Source organism: Carettochelys insculpta, chromosome 5 (genome assembly GCF_033958435.1).
Source record: "Carettochelys insculpta isolate YL-2023 chromosome 5, ASM3395843v1, whole genome shotgun sequence".
Taxonomy (NCBI): Eukaryota; Metazoa; Chordata; order Testudines; family Carettochelyidae; genus Carettochelys; species Carettochelys insculpta.
Window position 1 is genome coordinate 107,002,306 of NC_134141.1, and position 20,970 is coordinate 107,023,275.

The 20,970-nt window shown below is 42.4% G+C and overlaps 1 long non-coding RNA gene across 4 annotated transcripts in view; it reads right to left on the reverse strand.

The window, feature by feature from the left end:
* Positions 1-4,599: 4,599 nt before the first annotated feature.
* The window catches only part of LOC142013825 (uncharacterized), a 66,895-nt gene continuing 50,524 nt past the window's right edge, over positions 4,600-20,970 (reverse strand). For all 4 annotated transcript variants that reach the window (XR_012645797.1, XR_012645796.1, XR_012645799.1 and 1 more), the window contains exons 5-6: positions 14,214-14,339; positions 4,600-13,892 (exon numbers count right to left, since the gene is read on the reverse strand). This is a non-coding gene — a long non-coding RNA (uncharacterized LOC142013825). The remainder of the gene's footprint in view (positions 13,893-14,213; positions 14,340-20,970) is intronic.

Here is a 20,970-nt window from a genome sequence, read left to right on the forward strand (position 1 = left end):
CGGGGGCTGGGGCACAGGAGGGCGGTGCAGGCATTAGGGGCAAAGGACGCATAGTGCAGGGAGGGAGGTGCAGGGGCTGGGGGGGAAGGGTACCATAGGGAGCCTGTGAGGGAGGGGCATCCATGGGTGCCAGGGGCACCTAAATGCAAATTTGCCCAGGATGCCATTTTCCCTGAGGCCAGCCCTGTGAAATACACTCTGTCAAGAAGCCTACTCTGACAGCTGGTCAGGTGCATGGTCTATCCTCTCCTCTTGCTGTCCTCACTAGGGGCCTGGGGACTGTCAATCATGTCACATCTTCTCCCCACTTCCCTCCTGCGGCACAGGTAGAGAAGCCAGATCACCAGCTGGGAGCCTGCTGCCTCAGGCACTGACCTTTTGCAGGACCTTTGCAGCTCTGCATGAAGCAGCTTTCAGACTGAGACCTGGGTCTCTGAACATTGCTGGTGCTGAGTCCCAAGCCATAAATATTCATGGGGCTGGGGCACCAGCAGCCCATATGACTCACTGCCTATGTGTGCACCCTCTACCCAGACCAATCAGTGTCAACATGTTAGTGCACTGTAGATACGACACCACCCCCAGGATGTGTTACCCCACCACACAGACAAGTCCAACTCATTTTCAAAAACAATGAGTCTAAAAACGTTACCCTGTCTTACACTCTTTTTGCCCGGTGTCTGAACTAGCCAAGAGATGCTGTTTCTTGCAAGATTTCCAGCGCAATTTTGCAGACCCCAGGGATTTGTTAACTCAGATAAACTCAACAGAAGCAAATGAATTTTTGATAGTTATCCAAATGAATACAAACACCAACGCTTTGGAAACTTGCTGACCACTAATGACCTCCTCCGTGCACTTATGTATTGCAAGATAGGCTTTCACATTACTCTTCCAGCTCTCAAAATGTAGTAAATCTTGCCCGCTTTTGAAAAAACTGCAGTTGTTAAGGGCAATACACCCTCAGTGAAAGGCCTTCTTGGCTTGTTTGTGAGGTTGGCTAGTTTGGGGGGGCCCTTCCTTTAATGTTGTTCTTCTGCAGTTTAATGATGGAGCCACCACTGTCCATCGAGCCTTGTCTATACTGGCATTTTTCTTAAAATCTCCCATTACTGACCTGGCATTAGTAGGAGCAGAAATGGGAAAGTTAATATATGGAGAGCACATTTAGGTCATCTAGGCTACGTCTACACGTGCACCCAACTTCGAAATAGCTTATTTCGATGTTGCGACATCGAAATAGACTATTTCGATGAATAACGTCTACACGTCCTCCAGGGCTGGCAACGTCAATGTTCAACTTCGACGTTGCTCAGCCCAACATCGAAATAGGCACAGCGAGGGAACGTCTACACGGCAAAGTAGCACACATCGAAATAAGGGAGCCAGGCACAGCTGCAGACAGGGTCACGGGGCGGACTCAACAGCAAGTCGCTCCCTTAAAGGGCCCCTCCCAGACACACTTTCATTAAACAGTGCAAGATACACAGAGCCAACAACTAGTTGCAGACCCTGTATATGCAGCACGGACCCCCAGCTGCAGCAGCAGCAGCCAGAAGCCCTGGGCTAAGGGCTGCTGCCCACGGTGACCACAGAGCCCCGCAAGGGCTGGAGAGAGAGTATCTCTCAACCCCCCAGCTGATGGCCGCCATGGAGGACCCCGCTATTTCGATGTTGCGGGACGCGGATCGTCTACACGTCCCTACTTCGATGTTGAACGTCGAAGTAGGGCGCTATTCCCATCCGCTCATGGGGTTAGCGACTTCGACGTCTCGCCGCCTAACGTCGATTTCAACTTCGAAATAGCGCCCAACACGTGTAGACGTGACGGGCGCTATTTCGAAGTTACTGCCGCTACTTCGAAGTAGCGTGCACGTGTAGACGCAGCCCTAGATTTTAGCAAAGTAAGAACAAGGATGACCAAAAAGTTGAGGGGTAGGAGTTGGCAGACAATTCAACTGTCATTGTTACTACCAGTGGTGAAGTGGAAATGTGGGTAGAACCGTGGGAATACATGTGAACTAAATTCGAATGTAGACCCACTGTTCCTCAGCATATTTACAGCGGATGGGAGCAGACTAAAGCAAAGTTCTCATGCAGATGCATCTTCACCAGTGCAGTCAGGGCAAGCTTTTATAACTCGTGTATTTGCCTTTCCCTTCCCAACAAAGGGCTCCCAATAAGGAACGGTCCTGAGTCAATGTGGAGTTGGGGTGAGTTTTGCTAGGAACATGCCTCAGTTCACAGCAGCTAGTCCCCCTGCCACAGTACGCATGTACCCACTGCTGTGTCTCTGCACAGCTTAGTGTCCAGTGTATGGGGCAGGAGGAGATGACCGGAATGATAGTGCTCCCATCTCCTTTGTATGCCGTATCCCTCCTCTCCTGCCCTTTGGCTGCTCATTTCATGTTCACGTGGTCAGCTCTTGGGGGCAGTGAATTCTCCTTCGTGTTCATGGAGAATCTTGCATGGAATAATAAAATGTAAAGTTGTGACAATATGGATGTAATGGACATATTCATATTGCTTGTTGTCCTGGTTCTGTACTAGTACATTGGTTTTACACAATAAAGATGTATGTAATGGCAGTGCGGCCGACAGCCTCACTGGGCCCCTGGTCAAGGCAGGAGGACGAGCTCCCAGCCAGGGCTCAGGCTGAGTGGGTAGGACTGGGGCTAGCTTTCTCCAGACAGCCTCGGTGCCACCTCAGTCATGCTGCACAGGGATCCAGTGGCAATTTAAAGGGCCAAAGGCTCCAGCCATCACTGCAGCAGTACCACCACCAGTCTTGGGCCCTTCTGAATCACCAACCCCTGAGGCAGTGGCCCCCTTTGCCCTCCTCCCACACCTACAGGCTTGAGTAATAGGCACACTCACCACTGTGGTGTCTTCTCATGGCTGGGCCTAGGGATCAGCTGTCATTTGGCCCGGCACACCCTCCTTCAGTTGCTCAACCCATAGTCTCTCTCTCTACATTTGGGTGTTCCCTCTTTGTGAGTCAGTCCTCCAGTCAGATCAGTATAGTTCCTCCCTTCTGATTCAAGGCTCTTTAGCCAAACTCTCCATTAGACTCATGGGCCTTGTCTAATCCACCTCCAATGCTGTATGACTTTGCCCCATGGCCAGTGAGGGAATCCAGGCCTATCTACTACTCTGGACGCCAAGCCAGGGCCCCATATCCAGCAACCACTCTCTGCTCAAGTTCCAGCATTGCTGCTGTTCCCCTGGGCTTTTTCATATCTCTCTTCTGGCCCCCTTCCCTCCTGGCTTCTTGAAAGAGTCTGTAGTCACAGGCAGAATCCCAAACCTTTCACTTCCCCTCATACTTAACCAACATCATGCATTTCTAGAGAATGACTGCAGAACTCTTCCCTACAAGCCTCATCTTCCTCTCTTCATAAACCTAACCCCACTCATCCATCAGTTGGGCTTCATCAGTCATTAAGCCTCCCTTGACCCAGACTCTCTTCCAGGTGCAACCCATAAGGTTAATTGGCCTACTTCATCAGTTTAGGCCTTGTCTTGTGGAGAGACCATATCAAGAAGGTTCTGTCTGAATACAGGCAGGAAAGATGAGAATGGCTCAAGATAGCCACCTATCAGCAAGCACTTGAATTGTTCAGGGAGACCCTTAGTACTATTGCTTTGATTTTGCCTCTGGGGCTCCAGCCAGCCTATGACCAGGAAATAAAAAGCAAGGCCTGAAAATCAGGAGAACAAAAGATCCTAGTGTGGTTTAAAGGAGTCACTCAGGTGAGGGGGAACCTAAAGGGCAAAATGAGACTTTGATTCAGGAGCTTTCTGGGAGTGTCAGGAGTTACTAGGTCTGCCTAGGCCACAGTTATGGAGTGGTAGGACTCTGTATGCAATAAATATGCATCTATACAATGTATCATTCTTAAATTTTTTTTGTCTAATGGTTAATGGCTAATGCTAGATTACTTTTGTTTTAAGAAAGCTGGCAGGTCACTGTATACCACTGATCACTGGCACATAAAGAACTGCTGATCCCTTAATCTAGTCAGACATATGGGTCAGTAAATGGTTAATATGCAGGTGCTGCAGCCCTGGTTCTGGTTTTAAGACTAGGAGAGAATTGCAAAATGCCACCTCAAGTCAGGTAAAGGCACATTCACACCCAGAGATGAGAAATGGGATAGAGGTGCAGCCAACCCTGGTAAAGTGACAGAGTTGCATGTGATGGTTTGGTAAGATGAATACATTTATGTATGAAGAGGGATTTCATTAATTCATATCACATGGGACAGCTATCAAATATAGCCATTTGATATGGAAATCAATGAGCAATATAAAACTGCACAAGGGCACTTAATACAGATTCTTTTAAAAAAGCAATTTAAGCTTCTTCTCTGAGGACACACAGAAGGTTTATGAGAGAGTGGTGACTGGATTGCAGAAATCCTGATTCATACTTCTGTGCTTTACTCATTAGATCACACTTCAGCTCCCAAAACCAAAGAGAATGAAGGAGTGAAAACTTGGGGCTAATTTTTCAAAGCGTGGTTAATCTAGGTTGCATATTTACTTGTATAAAGCTTTGTACAGAGAAACACATCTGCAAGTTATACAACTTATAAGCAAGAATAGGATTTGCATGTATACATTGGACCTTCATAAATGTCAATAGCCATCTTGCATAAGCAAAAATCATTTACTTATGCTGATTCTGTTTGCAAATGACTGAAAATTTGAAGACTGTTATTAAAAACGTGCCCCTTTCAGGTTTAAATATAAATGAATGAAAAACACTAACAAAACCCAGAAGTTGTATCCACATAAATATGCAGCAGAATTTAAGTTTAGGCAAGGTTACAATGCATATATTCTTCAAACTTCACTTTTGGAAGTAGGGGAATCCAGACAAAAGAGGAGACAAACAATAGTACAGCAGAATCACATAATTGTCCTTACAAATGAAACTAGAAGACAAAAATTGTTCTTTCCCTGTTCCAAACACCAAAGTAAATAAAATGTACATGCAGACACCAAGATTTAAAACTCTGCTAAAAGGAAACTCCCACGCTAAAGTAAGTTTGACAAAAGAGATGATTTATACATAAATTAGATCAGTGGTCCCATCTTCAGAGCGTGTGTGTGCGGATGCACACGTGTGCACTGATTCCACATATTTTGTTTATCCTTCTATTTAATCTTGTGGGGAATACATAGTGTAATTATGGCATCACTGTCCATTTCCATGGAAATTAATGTGATGCAATATTCTGCATTATTATTCTACTACTAGATCATTTTTTTCATCAGCAATAGTTTAAAGAAAAATTCTAAGAAATGCTACAAATATCAGATATCATATCCTTGCCCAAAACATGGCAGTTTCAGATTTTAGGAGACTTTAGTGTCTATTAAAATTATTCTTCCAAACAAACTAAACCCATCTTTCCTGACATCTTTGTTTTGGAAGTTAGTCTATTTTATGTACAGAAATGTGGAAATAACTCCAATACTGACATTTTTGGTTTGATTGATTTACAATACATCCTGTTAAAAATTATACATGACATATTTCATGTGTTGCTTCCAAAAAATTAGCAAATCCTTCCAAATCTGGGGACTTAGGAAATTGCTGTGCTTCCACTGGAAAGTCAGATGAAAATATTACTGAACCCTTGCTGAACTTGCTAGCACTCTTTGCCATTAAAGCACGGAATCAGTTGCACACTGCGGCTATGTCTAGATTGCCGCGAATTGTTGGCAAAAGATACACAAATTACATAACACATTTGCCAAACCTCCGCCGGCAGTTCTGCGGGGAGAGGCTTTCCCTGACATTTGGCCCATCCACACAGAGCCCAATGTTGGGAAAACCCCCTCTGCTGACACATCCCTTCTTCCTTGCAGAAGGAGGAAGACCGAGATGTCGGCAGAACACGCCCAACACAGTAGAGGTCTCCCAACAGAATCCTGAAATCTAGACATAGCCTGATTTATAGTCCAGGCATTCCCAATACAGGTAACAGTGCTCTCAACACGTTACAGTGCAAATTTGGAGGAGAAAACTGAGGCCACATGATTTCATAAGGAGTAGACAACTTAGTTGCTACCTGTAATACATACAAGCAGCAGAAGGAATAGAATATAGTGAGAGTATGCCTCCATCCTACCCACTGCTTTCACAACAGAAGGGGTATGATGGCAGAGAGGAACGGCAAGGACATTGCTGTGCTCTAGTAACCCCTACTGTCAGAACCTCCCCCGTGACAGCTGTTACTGCCTCATGTAACGCACAGTAGCCCTGAAGTTGCTCTGAGTTGTGCGGGGGGCTGATTTGGCTCCCATGAGACCTCAGAATCAAGAATCCACATAATATCAGCCATTTTTGAGGTAAACAAAACCAATTTTTATTACAGTGTACAGGAAAAAAGGTATTTTTTCAGGCTTGTATAAATCAAAAGTGGTTTCCCCCCTCAGTTTTATTCAAAATCAACACCATCACCACCCCCTTAAAAATCAAACAGGGACTAAGATCCAGCATGGAAAATTCCAGTCAAACAAAATTACTTTGGGAAAATTATGAACAATTGCAGATTGGTTATAATGGAAGTTGGAACTTGTCAATACTGTTGTAGGGATCACTAGCATCAACTAGAAGAGAAGGGCCATATAATAATCTTGTTTCAGGTATGGCATTTTATCATGATTAAAAGGCACCATAACTCACAACCTAACAGATTTGGCTACACGTATACTATGATAAATCAGATCAAAACGGTTGTTCTGGTGAAATATTACACAATTATGTCAAATCCAACAGCGAATATGCTGATAATCAAATTATAAAAATATTGAAAGGTAATTTATCTGTTACTAGTAGATTCACTCAGTGTTGCTCATGTCCTTAACTTAATTGAGGGACTTATTTTTGGAAAAGAAAAAGAAAATGGACACGCTTAATTGAAATGACTATTTTTCAAAAATCCAGTGTCACTTTTATGAAGTTAATTTTTATTTTGGATTTCTTAAAAAAGGGGGATTGTTAAAATTTGTTCATTTAATTTTTTTAGTAATTTTTAAAATGGAAATTCCCACGTGTATATTTTTCTTCATCCCTATAAACTTTTTTCATTCACTATGTTTTAACAAAAAAGCTATATCCAATTTGATTTCCAATAACATTTTCTTCTATTTTTCAAACCTTTGGCATTGATTTAGCCATTCTAACACAGAGCACTATTCCACATTTCTCCATTTTATCTCTTTTCTGTAAGGCTTATTGAGAAGCAATCCTATTTCAAGTTTGTCTTATTTTTCTGACTCATCTTGGTTCCATCTCTTTCAACATGCGTTCAGTTATGTCAGTTTTAAGAGCTGTACTTGATCTGGCGATTCTGTCTCTTTTCTGGTTTATGAGAAGCAATCCCATTCCAGGCACAGCCCATTTTCCTAGAACAAACAAACTCTTACTTCTCCTTAAGTTATGAGAGGAGGAATCTGTAGACAGAATTTGGTGGTCCTAGCTCCTACCATTTAGGAGGAGTTCTTGATCAAAAAGGCAAACTCTCTAAAATATATAGCTGGTTAGGGAAATACACAGTAATAATGCACATTGGCTTAAAATAAATGGAAAACTATAGTAATCATGTATATTTACTAGAGTTAGATGGAAAATGAAAAAAAAGGAACATTGCCATTTACTATCAGTGTTCCTTTTGTCAGTATTTCTGAACTAGCTGTGTTTACAAGCATGAAAGCAAAACTGTAAAATTAAGCATGACATTTCAGATACAGAAATGACTATTGCTCTTGTTCTTTATGGCTATGTCGAGACTGCAGGCTTCTGTCAACAAAACCTCTCTTAGAAAAGGTCTATCATGTTGGGACCATTCTGTCGACATCCTTGTAAATCTCATGCCATGAGGCAGAAGGGATGTCTCGACAGAGGGGTCTCTTTTTCGACATTTGGCCACATGTGAATGGGCCAAATGTCAAAAAATCCTCTCCTGACAGAACTGTTGGCAAAAAATAAAAAAATTGTGTTGTGCAATTTGCACATCGTTTGCTGACGCTTCCCTGCAGTCTAGACACAACCTATAAGATCATAATACAGTCAGTCCTGCAGCTTGATTCAGTCAAAATTCCCAATGAAGCTGACAAAAGTTTTGCCTCAGTAGGGTGGAACAAGCACTGTAGTACATGGCCCTTTGAAATCTAGGGCAGTTATTCCAAAGTAGGGCTTCATAATCTGACTTGATAATTTTAAGGCATTAGACATTTGCCCTCAGAAATTGCGGTAAGGAAAATTCTAGCAAAGAAGGAAGGTCTTGTAGTGAAAGTACTGAGCTGGACTCAGAAAACCAGAGTTTAATTTCTTGCTCTTGGAGACTTCCTGTGTTACCTTAGGCAAGTCATTTAATCACTACGACTCAATTCTCTTTCAGTATAAACGGGGTTAAGAATACAAGCTTTGACTGTTCAGATTAAAAGCTCTTTGGAGCAAGGATCATCTCTTATAATGTATACATGTGGCACCTTAGCACAATGCAGCCCCATGATTGGCTCGGGCATCTATGGCTATGTCTACACTTGTGGAGGGGTGTGAGTCCCAACTTGTATAGAAGTATTCAAGCTAATTCCCACCAAACTAGAACCAGCAGCGCATGAGTAATTGATGTGAGCAGCTGCATGGGCTAGCTGCCTCTAGAACATGCCCACAAGGCCCAGGTGGGATTGTTATCCGAGCAACTCACATGTGCTGCCACTCCCCATGCTGTGCCACTATTCTTAACACACGAGGTCTACGAGCACTAGCATGGAGTACGTCGACATGAGCTGGGAAGCACAGTCCTAGTTCCAAACACTGATGTAGCCAAAGTGCTAGAGGGAAATAATAATAATAATAATAATTAATAATCTGCAGCAAAGATTGCAATTACTGTGTTAGACCCAAAACCCACACATTCTTACCTACTTTTTCTGAAGGCTACTCCCTAAACCTAGTTAACAAGATCATCAGAATAATCTGAAAGTTCCCTTTAAATTCAGGTATTTGTTCTCATATATGTCCTTTGTTTCTACATACTGACTCGGCTGCTACCTGACAGTACAGCTACAATGCGTTTGTTGGTGTGATTGCAGCTCAGATAGACACCCCCATGCTAGCTTTAATTTAGCATGCACAGATTCACAGCAGCGAAGTCCCAATGGCTCCGTCTTCAGCAAGGGCTCCCTGGTACGTATGCGAATTGCTAGCCTGTGCTGGACTCTCTACTGCCACAATTTCACTTCTATTTTAGTTAGATTACAGTTCGTATGGGGCCGTCTCTGAGCTGTAGTGAAACCGCAAGTGCAGTGCAGTGCCAAAGGCATAATTGTGCAACACGGAAATCAGTGTGAGTTTTAAATTCAATAAATTACAAAGTTGTCCTTGAATAACACTAATGTGCCAAAAAGCATGGGTCATTTAGAGTGGGGATATTTAAAAATTAGAACAGACAATGTTCAATTAATGTGACCACTTTAGTAGTGCAAATAGAAACCAAGTGTCCAGCTGAGATAATCAGAATAGAGCTAAACACTGCTACCCACCAGCATGGCTTGCTTTTGTCATAGTGAAAGACAAGCCTGGAAGTGTGTATTTGGATTCCATATTTTTGTTTACAGGTGGAGAGTCCACCGCAGGGAGAGTCAGATCAAAGAGGATTTGTTAAAAACAGTAATAACTGAACTTTGGAAAGCAGTTGATAGCATGACAATTGTTGCTCTTCTTCCTACTAGTTGTGCTTTTTGGAAGCACAGAAGGAGGTTTTAAAGCATGTTCCTGCACTGAAGAAAAATGTTACCTTGAATAACATGAAAGCAAAAGATTAACCTGTCTTCAATATGAAGACCTCCCTAGATACTTACTCTTTAACAATCTCTCATGAAACAGCTATTTGGTTTGTTACTACTAAGTAGTCAAGTATGTTTATGAGACTTTAATAAACAACCTCCCATAGGCAAGAACACCAAGCATATCCAGGGGAAATGTCTGTACAATATGTCACGAAAATATTGCTTAATTCTGTGTCATCTGCTATTGCCACACATAGCATAATGCAGGGCATGATACTGGCCCCAGTTTTAATATCTCTTGCACTACCACAAATCTGGCTTCAGTCCATTCAAATCACTGAAGTAATACTGGATTTGAACTGGTGAAAGTCAGCAGAATTTGGCCCATGTTTTTTAACATTAACAGTATAAGACTTTGTTGTACGATCAGTCAATTTTGCAAACAGCTCAGTGAAAAGCAGAGATAAAAAGCCAATTGTCCTTCGCCAATCTGACACTACAGCAATTGTCAATTTCCAGCATTTACCAACCAAATCTGTCATTCATGTAGTGTTACGGCTTCTGTAGCATTTAAATTTAAGTAAATGATTGACCTGCAACTAGAACATGCTAAGCAAAAACTACATGTTGTGTGCTAATTGATAGCAGTCAGCTGCCTTCCATACAGTCCTTTCTCTGATTCTTCAAAAAAAGTCCATTAAAAAAAACCGGTGCAGGCTAGGAATTAATTTGAGAAGAAACATCTGTATATATCAGTTAGTGGAGGAAATACGGAAAAAGCAAAGATTAAAAGGTAACTCGGCTGGAGTGGATCAACAGAGAAAACCAATAATCAGGCTGAGACACAGACTATTTTTTCCCTTCAGATTAAGAATGAAAGAGAATGGGAACTGGATGGTGCCTCTGGGTTTGGCAATGGATCACAGAACCTCTCACCTCTAGGTCACAAATCTGCATGTGGTCCAGGTTAGTGATCGACAGCCACTTCCTTCAGTGACAACTGTTTTATATCCCATGTGAAATGAGCTGAAGGCCTCAAACTAGGGAGCTAATTCCTCACAGGCGTAAATCAACTGCAATGGAATTACACTGATTTACACCAGCTGAGGAATCTGGTCCTCCGTATTGGCAGACAAGAGCACACCTGATCACATCAGCACAATCGTCCCTGCCACTCTTGCAGACACAGCAGTCAAGGACTGGTAAATGCGAACACAGCTTCTCCCCCTAGGCCTGAGCGCAGACCCATTGCAAGACAATGGGAAGAAGATTGCATTGTGACTATCTATACTATGCTCATTCTTTGAATACATCACCTCCAACTTGGAGGCCGACCGTGCAACACCTCTCACCAGCACTAAAATTAACTTACACCCAAATCTAACAGGTTACAAAACAAGAGACAGAAACAAAACAATGGAAACAAATTTGGAGATTTCTTGAGTATTGTTGTTTCTGGTCGTATCATTTGGAAAGTTTCTGCTGTGACATGATGGCCAAAACAAATTCTCCCTCTTAGTTTGATGAGACAAGCCCCCAGTTATTCATCCTAGTTGGGACGAGTACGCTACCATGGAAGTTCCATAGCACTTGTGTGTATGACTAATGTAAATGAAACACTAATACACTAAATCCATGATGAAGAGACTGGTATTAACCTGACTCCAGCATTACTGGTTTAGCCTGAGTTCTGAGAGACCCTCTGTGTTTTCTAAACATGGACGGCTTCCCAGCTTCATTAAAAAATCGGTCTGTATGTTTGATGCTAACTGTGGTGAAGTTTACTAACCAATTAACCTCTAGATTTCCCAGCAAAAGCTGCAGTAACAAGAAAATGGCTAAAACCAAAATTAGTTTTGAGAAAAAGGCACAAGAAGGGGAGCGTTTAAGCTGAAGCCATTGATTTAGGTTAGTAAGTTTATGATTATTAATGATTTGTACAGCACTGCGAATGTATGCAGGGCTTTGTAAAACAAAATTGGATGGGTAATGCCTCTTCCAGAATTCACTTACTTACTTACACCCATGCAACCCCACCAAGTTCAACGGGTTTGCATAGGAGTAAATGAGACTCAAATGCAGCCTTTATCCTTTCCCCAGAGCTGCATGCAAAGTGTGTTTCACATGCTTTTCTTCCCCCTAAAACTAGTCTTGCACTCTCTCTTTCAATTGTTTCTTTGTAGACTAACCCACAATTACCAGTGAAGGAGGAAAGATCTCCCCAGAATCTATTGCTTATGTTTTGCTAACATAATCTACCATGCACAGGCTGAACGTTTGCTTAGTCTTACCCTGCTTGTCCCTGAGAAGCATAAACAAGCTGCAGTCCATCTATTCATGACATGTGACCGCCATGTGTAGAGCATGCAAAGCATGTGCCCTTTACTGAATCTTTTAAACCTGGATAATGCACACTATTCTTCCCTTCACTACTAGTGGACTTGTTGCTCTGACAGGGGAGGTTTGTCAGCTTTGTTTCTAATACATGAGGATCTTACCAGTACATGTTGCAATTATGTTTGTAACTTTAAAAAAGAGTAAAGTAAAAGTCAACAGAAAAAACTTCAGCTGATGAAAAGTAACAGAGCTATTTTGATTTACACAAGCTGAGCATCTCTCCTAGGTTATCAGAATAGACAGCACTGTGCAATCCAGTCCAGAAGATTATAATGCAACACACTACTTAAGAAATTTAAGAAACTTCAGATTTCAAGCTAAGTCTCATCATGTAATAGCTCTTCTAAATTAAACAAACCAGATACCTGATCTAAGAAACAATTGTAAGAATGAAGCCTTCCACAGTCCAGGACAGCAAATAAGTTTACTGAAACAGAGCCTACATTTTCCAACATCTACCCTTTACGCACTGCAACAGAACGTATGATTCTACACAGTAAAGTCTTGGACCAGAAAAATTCTTTGGAACTGATAGCAGTTTCTCTGAGATATGTCTAAGATAGGGCTCAGAGAGTATGAACATACAAGCCATATGATTGTTTGAGCTGCTATGTAGAGAATTTAGAGGGTAAGTGTTCACAGATGGCTTGCACTTGCATAGAGCTATGACAAAACCTCCAGGTACTATTAGTCACGGTTGAGGACAGCAATTTATAAGTGGCTAAGGGCAGGGGGAACTAAATTTTTACATTGAGCCCCACTTTTCAACTCTGCAATTAGCAGGGCCTCCTCAACCCATCTAATGTTGTTCAAACTGATGGAAAATTCAGTTATGTTCATATGGAGGAAACAAACCCAACTTTTAGCGTGTGTTAGAAAATAAGTATGTAGAATGTAAAAACTTCATTAAACAGCATATAAATGTGAATACACATACATTAAAAACTAATATATTTCAACATTTGTCATGCGAGGGCGAGCCTGAGACCCAGCAACTGATCATGCTGCACTCCCCTTATAAAACGTCACCGCCTCCAAGGGAGTCCACCTGCCACTTTGCATACTCCTGGCTTAGGCCAAGCCTGTTGCTTGTAGAACTGGTGTGTTCCCAGAAATGCTCTTGAAAGAATTTAAAGCCAAAATATCCTCCTAACAATAAGTTGTGGTAGTTGGAATTTGCATTTATATTATAACAAGATAAGAAAAGAAAAGCAAAGAAGAAGCTTGGCAATGTACATGAAGAGCTTCTTTTCTGTCTGGTGTAATATGGAGCAAATTCCTAACAAACAGGAATAAATCACACACTTAACCTGCTGAAACACTTGGCAGTCACTTGGTAATGTGTAGGATGTCTTCATGTCAACCTCCTATTTGAGAGTCCGTTGATGGCTGATCAGCCCAATTCTGGAGCCACAGATCTTATCACATTAGGGGCAGGTGTTGGTAGCTGTTGGAGAGGTGCAGAACAGTTTTTGATGATCTTTTCTTCTTCTCTGCCTCTTCTCATCAGCACAGCAGCAGGACCTCTCAAATTGCACCACCCCCTTGCAGATCACCACTCTCCCCTGGGGATGGTCTTGGGCAAGGTCCTCCCAAGTGTCAACACCAATGCTTCACTTTTTCATGTGTGCCTTCAGCCTGCCCTTATGTCACTTCTGCTGGCCCCCAAAGCTCCTCTGTCCTTCCTCCAATTCAGAGAACAGAATATCGTAAGAGAACAAATATAAATCACTTTAGCATCTTTCCAGTTTTTTTTATTTTTACATAACTGCTTTATAAGGAAAAATATTCTAATCTTCGGTTGTGTTAGGTGTTGCATACAGAGCTTTTCACTTATAGATACATAAAGTGAATTTGAAACACTCAGGAAGTGGACAGATTCTTCAGGTCATTCAAAAGTTTGGCCTGAAAGATTTCTGACATCTGCAGAGTCTGTCACACAGCTATTGAATGTGGCTGCCATAAGGTAGCCTGAGAAGTAATGTGAAAAAATCTACAAAATGTACCTGAACATCCCTGAACATCCAAGCTCTACCTTCTCCCACTCCATGCCAGCACTAAGTCTTCTGTCTCAAGGGGCTGTCTCTTGAACTCTGTCATCTGGATCTCTTCTCGCTTACACTGGTATATAGCTGTTGTAAATGCACAGATTTTAATGGTGTAGTAAGAGTAGAATCAGGCCTTCAGTGAGTTACAAACAGTACCACTTTGACACTCCACATATATCACATTCATAAGGGGAAATGTCACCTCAGTAACTATACTTGCCCTTCACACAAATGAAGCCACTGAAATCATGTAGTATTGCTAACAGAGCAAACATTTTACCTGATACATTTCCATAAAAAAAAGCAGACCCTAAAAATTAATACTTCCCAATTTATTAGTTCCCCTCCGGAGCTGTCAGTTGAGTCAGTGTCATGCAAATATAAATTTCTTTAAAAACAACAAGAAGTCCTGTGGCACCTTGTAGACTAACATATAAGGTGCCACAGGACTGCTTGTTGTTTTTGAGGATACAGACTAACACGGCTACCTCTCTGATAAAATTTTTTGTGAGTTGTTAAATACATACTTCCTGATAGCATATTAGTTACCAGAGAGATGTCCAGGCAAATTTCCCTGGGGCTGTCCTTTTTCACTCTCTAAAAACATCCACAGCCACTTCACTCTGATTCAACTTTTCCAAAGACACTGCAGTCTGATCCCGCTTCCTCTCCCTGGGAGACAAGTCTGGTTTCTCTCATTACAGTCCAGTACAGCCTGGTCTTGCCTTCCTGAAAGACTATGATCTGATCTGGCTCTTGACAAGACAGCTTTCTCTGTTATGAAAGTTGTCTTTCGACTATGTCAGGCAAGAACCTCCAGCATCATACTCAGAGCTAGTAAAAAATGCCAGTTAATCTTCCAGGGATGTCTTAATTCTTTTTTTTTTTTTCATTTTTTATCAGTTTTTTTCTCTAAGCCAAAACAAAGTATTTTAAACTGAAAACCAAAATATATTATCAAAATTGTTAATTCCCTTCCAAATTAAAAAATTGACCAAGATTTCCACCAGTGTTCCCCCACCCTATTGTCATTTTTGATACAAACCACTTTTTGTTGAAACTTTTTGACTAAAACATTTCAACCAGCTCTAATTGTTCCATTATGTTATAGTGCCATGCTGGTTGCTCCTTGTCTGAAAGGATTTCTCTTCTTTCTGTCCCTTACACTGACAATGACTAGTTTGGGTAACAAAAAAATCCTCTCCAAAGACACACTCCAGGAAAGTTAACAAAAGAAGCTTCTTCACCAACATTTTCATTAGAAACATTAATGTCATTATCAAACTGTAGCCTTCCCAGTCTGTTGCACCTCCTAGTTAATGAATACGCTGTTCTGTACCTCCTTTTCCCTTGTGGGCAGCATTGATCATTTCCTCATTGAAGACACTTCATAAAGGGCTCTGATGTTCCTTGCACATAACAAACTGTAGAAAAGCCGCATTAAAATACTAGATGTTTGTTTCCTTCATTATTTAAACATTTACAGTTATTTTTGTATTCATACTGAGATGGCTTTTACCCCAGCATTATATAGCATACGATATGTTTGACAGCAGGGGTGGACTAGCATTGTACAGAGGCGCAAGTAAATGAGCGTACCGCTGTGGGCACCTCTGGGTTGCAATAGGACACTACCGTAAGAAATTAAAGTCACTACAGGATGCTACACTATAAGCAACACATTACAGTAGAGATGCTTTCGGGCTAGGGCAGATTCTCTGGCCTCTAACCAGCCACCTCCCCACTCACCCAAACTAATTCTCTCCCAGGCCAGAGTCCCTTCTCTTCAGATCCACAAACTTCCTTCAGCTGTAGTGCAGGCTTTTGTACCGATCCCGTAACACCCACCTCCAAAAGACAGATCACCCCACTTTGCATCCCCACTGACCCTCCTCCCTGGTGCAGAGTTTCCCCCTCCAGACTTGCACCCACCCCACTCTCTTCCTTCTCAGGACAGATTCCTTTTCTCCAGCCTCTGGATTACCCTCCCCTCAAGACACCCTGGCTTAGGCCACCTATTTATATTCTTCTTTGAAATATAAATGCTGCTCTCTTACCCCTGTTGCAAAACTCATGCTCCGTTCCCCACTGTAAATCAGGGTCCATGCACAGAGCTTGGGGCCATTTTATATACAAACAGAAGCAGCCATTTAAATCTGAACTGACTATGGACTTCTATGGAGGAGGTTCAGATTTATGTCACTATAGCTGAATATAGCATCTGTAAACTGAGTGCTTGGGGAGGGGGCACCCAGGAGAGATTCAAATGGTGCCCAGCTAATTAGCAGAGTGCCCACAGCCAGCAGAATATGTTTCTACTGGTGGTGTACCACCACACATGCCTCAGTGCATATAACAAAATTTATTCTGCTCACGTACGGAAAACATTACAGGAAATATTGTGCGCCAGTGCATTCTATGTTCCATATGTGATCTAATCTTGTATTAGCTATGAAGTATTTATTCCAGGGTGATGGAAATAATATTCATAATAACACAAAAGCTGAGAAGATGTGGTGGATTCAAATTTTTAAAACTTCATTATCAAAAGTCTCCAAACAAAGGTATATTTTACTTTATAACAATAAAGGTAAAATTTAACAACCTCCTTTTACTAAATGGGAGTGAAATGTTATCTAGTTCCATCAAACTTTAAAACATTCTATATTATCAGTTGGATTATTATTTGGTCAGTTCCATATAACAATTCTCTCAAGAGCAATAAAAATGAATAATTTCCCTCTCAGCAGCAACTAGGAAAAGCAGAGCAAAAACGAAAGAAGAGCTAGGGAAACCAACATAGTTATAGCAGACTAGATCAACTTACACCTCTGACAGCAACAATACACTAGGGGGGACTAGTTTTACTCTCTCCCCAGTGGTGGACACATACCACAACCACTAAAGATTGTGCTCCATCAGAAAGTGAGTCCTTTCTGTCTTGATATCAGTAGAACCTGCAGTTAGCAGACCCAATCCACCCCTTGCTGTAACTCTTATAAAGTTAATACAGCAAACTTGGGATTAACTAGTCTCATTATAAGGTTTTTCCTCTGTAAGCCAGAGGGATGTTTATTACACACGAATGAATCTGATGAAGTGAGCCTGTGCTCACGAAAGCTCATGCTCAAAACTTTTCTGTAAGTCTATAAGGTGCCACAGGACCCTTCGTTGCTGTTACAGATCCAGACTAATATGGCTACCCCTCTGATACGTTACACACCAAGTTACTTTTATTAAATATGAATTTGGAAACAGGTAAGAAATAAATCACCTTGAAATGGAACTTGATGTCTCAGGCATCATTCAAAGAGGTGGATTCTGATCTCACTTACATCAGTGTAAATCAGCAGCAGCTCCACCAAAGTCAGTGGAGTTCAACAGTGGAGTCAGCAAGGCCAAGAGCAAAGTGGGGCTCTGCGTGCAGGAAGAGGTGGGGCCAGGGGCAGTCAGCCCTCAGCACTGCCTGGACCATGGTGTTTGGCCCCCTCCCCACACTCTCTCACAGTTGTGCCCAGTCAGAGTAGGACACTGCAGCAGAACTTCAAAGGGACCTTGAGCTCCAGCACCCACCACTGCCAAAGTAGCAGCAGCAATGGATGGACTACCAGTACCTTTGAAACTCTAGAGCCTGGCCAATTACCCCCATCCCCTCCCCATGCGCCCCACACATCGGCAGACCTGCCACCAGTATAAGTGACATCTCATTCTGGCCCCTTTTATCCTTTTTGGGAACGCTAGGTTGCTCTGTAGAACACAAAATATCTGAGTTCTGGCTTGTGTAAGAAACTTTCTGGAGATGTGCTGAAAAACCTTCCGCTGCTTCTCTAAATATGGTAATTTGTGCAGGTGGGGGGCATTGCCATTTCATTATTAATGTGCTTTATAGCCAGCAGAGAAATGAGCACAAGCGTGCAGTTCAGGAACCAATGAAATCAAATTGTGGCTTTGGTACTGACCACTCATGTCTTTTTAAATAAGTTATTTAATCTCTGTCTCATGCCCACTTCCTCACCCCACTTGTTATAATTTTCTCTGGTGTGCTGTTAAATCCAACACGTAAAATGTTGTTAGAAACACGTGAAGGACAAAATTAGTTGGGCCAGAATTTAGTCCAGCACCCAACTGCTCCCATTTAGGCCCATAAGTCAGTCCCAGATTTTCAGAAGTACTTAGCACCCATAACTGAGGTATTGTTCCAGTTGGAGCTGCTGAATGTGGAACAGTTTCAGAAATCTGGCCTATGCATATCCCTTTGGCTATGCATTTTCTTCTGTTTTAATTGCCCTTTCATCTTCCAAAACAAGGTGCTACAATTTTTGAAATGTGCTGTACAAGAGTATAGGAAGAAACATGGGGAAAAAAGCATTTGGGTTGCCTAGTGTGACTTCTATGTATTGCAGGCCAGCTCCTACTGCAGCTCATTCTCACTACAGGTTGAACCTCTCTAATCTGGCATTCTCTTGTCCAGCAACATCTATAATCCAGCATAATTTTTAGTTAGGTGGACAACCTCTTACCATGGGTGTGGCCAAGTTTCTTGTGGTCCTATAAAGTTTGTTTGCAGCCACCAGCCCCGGGTCTCAGTGTTCTGTGCTGTTATTTTCCTGTATTTTACCCCTAAATGTCTTCGAAGAGCCCAGTGAGCTGTGGAAGTGTTGGTAATGTGCTAGACAATACTGGCCTCCTATGGTCTGGCAAATTTCTCATTTGGCACTGGTTAGGTCCCAAAGGCACCAGATTAGAAAGGTGCAACCTGCCTTATCTAAGTTGTTTATGAAGATATGGAGTGATATTGTCCCGGTCGTCTTCCCTGGGATGCTATTGCCATTAGAGTTGAAAACTCTTTTCTATGGTCTTGCTTAAACTTTTCTATCCTTATTTTTAGGTGATTGCACCTTGTCCTTCCATGCCCTGAGCATGCCTATAACTCTCCATGGCTACGTCTACACATGCACGCTACATCGAAATAGCTTATTTCGATGTAGCGACATCGAAATAGTCTATTTCGATGAATAACGTCTACACGTCCTCCAGGGCTGGCAACGTCGATGTTCAACTTCAACGTTGGGCAGCACCACATCGAAATAGGCGCTGTGAGGGAACGTCTACACGCCAAAGTAGCACACATCGAAATAAGGGTGCCAGACAGGGTCACAGGGCGGACTCAACAGCAAGCCGCTCCCTTAAAGGGCCCCTCCCAGACACACTTGCACTAAACAACACAAGATCCACAGAGCCGACAACTGGTTGCAGACCCTGTGCATGGATCCCCAGATGTGGCAGCAGCAGCCAGAAGCCCTGGGCTAAGGGCTGCTGCACACAATTACAATAGAGCCCCGCAGGGGCTGGAGAGAGAGCGTCTCTCAATCCCTCAGCTGATGGCCACCATGGCGGACCCCGCTATTTTGATGGTGCGGGACGCAGATCGTCTACACATGCCCTACTTCGGTGTTCAACTTCGAAGTAGGGCGCTATTCCCATCCCCTCATGGGGTTAGCGACTTCGACATCTCGCCACCTAACGTCGATTTCAACTTCGAAATAGCGCCCAACACATGTAGCCGTGACGGGCGCTATTTCGAAGTTGACGCTGCTACTTCGAAGTAGCGTGCATGGGTAGACGTGGCCCTTGTTTGGTTAAGATAAAGCTTTATACTCATTAAAAACTGAAAGAAAAAAAAGCTTAATCTCTTCTACTGCTACTTTACAAGTGTTGAAATTACACAAAGTAATTCAGCTCCAGGCAGTGTATGTACTGTACAGTGACCTGATGCCAACCACACAGCAATGTGCCTGGAAAATTCATAATTGCTGTATCATCCTACATGTCATTATAAATGCCACTCACACTCATTACAAAAACCACAAGTGGTAACTCCAATGCAGAAATTTTCTATAATCACAGGTTCCCGAACCTATGGTCCATACAGCACTTGCTGGTGGTCCAGGAGTTCCCATGCCAGTTCTCCTGCTTGCTTCCAACTGGCAAATTTCATTAGAAAATCTAAAATGCCCACTTTCCTGGCAGTGTTGTTTTCATGCAAGCAATTGTAGTAGTTGTTGCAAGATCTGTGATGATGAATGAAAGTGAGGTCATCCATGCAGTTGTGAATGGGAGGGTATGTGGCTTCTGTGGTTAAGTACAGGATATATCCCTAAGATGGTCTCTTTATTAATCTGTGATTTGCTGTTGAAAACCTCTGTTAATTAACAGAGCAACAATACTCCCAAAATAAAACTCAGACCACCCATAACTTTTCAGTGGCTGTCAACTCTCCATGGAAGGCATTCACAGGCTGCATTAAAAGCAGTATTATAAAACCCTAAAATAAGTCCTCACAAGACATTTGGCTGTCTAATAGTTTATACTTCCTTTGTTTTCCTGTTTGATTGTACATACGCAGTAACTGCATCTGTCCCCTTAATTTGTTTGAATTTGACACTTACTGTTGGCATTTAATTTGTTATGGTCCAAATGTAGCCTATTTAAAATGAGTATGGTACCCATATTCTATAATTACTGGGACCCTAGAAATAACTCTCTCCCTCTAAATGACTTGTGACCATGAGAAATCAGGTCATGGCGGGGCGTTCTATGGGCAAAGGTCAGCATGAAAGAATGCATGGGGACAGTGGTAGGAGAACCAGACAAAAGGATGGTAAGAGCTGGAATCCTTGGATGAGCACTGTTAGGAGGCAGCAGGCCAAAGAAA